We start from the raw sequence: 627 nt of genomic DNA, 5'->3' as shown, positions 1-627 counted from the left end.
TCCTTTTATTACCCGCAGTTTTCCCAGCGGACAAGTTGAGTAAATACGCAGATACTGCAGAGTGCAATAGAATCTGCGTTGTCCAATCCCCCCACACCACCACCACGGATAAGTACTACCTACGGGATGTTTCACGTTCACTGTGAAACAGACAGCACGTATATTATCTACGGTAATATATCTGCAGTAATAACCAGGGTGGCCGGTTAGAACCGAACCTTCAACCTCTCTGGCACAAGCGGTGAACGCGCTACTGCTGGGCCACGTCACAGCCCCGTAAATAATTTTTGCTATTTTTGTCTCGAAAGTTTGTGCATTTTACTGCAAATTAAAAAAAAAGTTAATAATTATTTACATTTCTAGTTTGAAAATAAGAACTTCTTTTGTTGCTGCCATTTTTGTACAAAAGCAACTTAATTTAGTTGCTTTTTTAACATTAGATTTTTTTTCCACGTATGTTATTTTTAGCGTGCCTTAATGATATGTAAATACAAATTTTTTAATCTAAATTTAATAACTAGTTTTGGCAACATTACCGTGCAGTCACGTGCTCGTTCTTTTGGCGTCAAAGCCCATCAGTCGGTGGCAGTTTCCACTTTCCAAGTCAAATTCACACCACGACTGGGC

The sequence above is a fragment of the Petromyzon marinus genome, chromosome 8 (genome assembly GCF_048934315.1).
Source record: "Petromyzon marinus isolate PM22_M1 ecotype Great Lakes invasive population chromosome 8, UKy_Petmar_22M1.pri1.0, whole genome shotgun sequence".
In the NCBI taxonomy this organism is placed as follows: Eukaryota; Metazoa; Chordata; class Hyperoartia; order Petromyzontiformes; family Petromyzontidae; genus Petromyzon; species Petromyzon marinus.
This window is presented reverse-complemented; position numbering follows the sequence as displayed.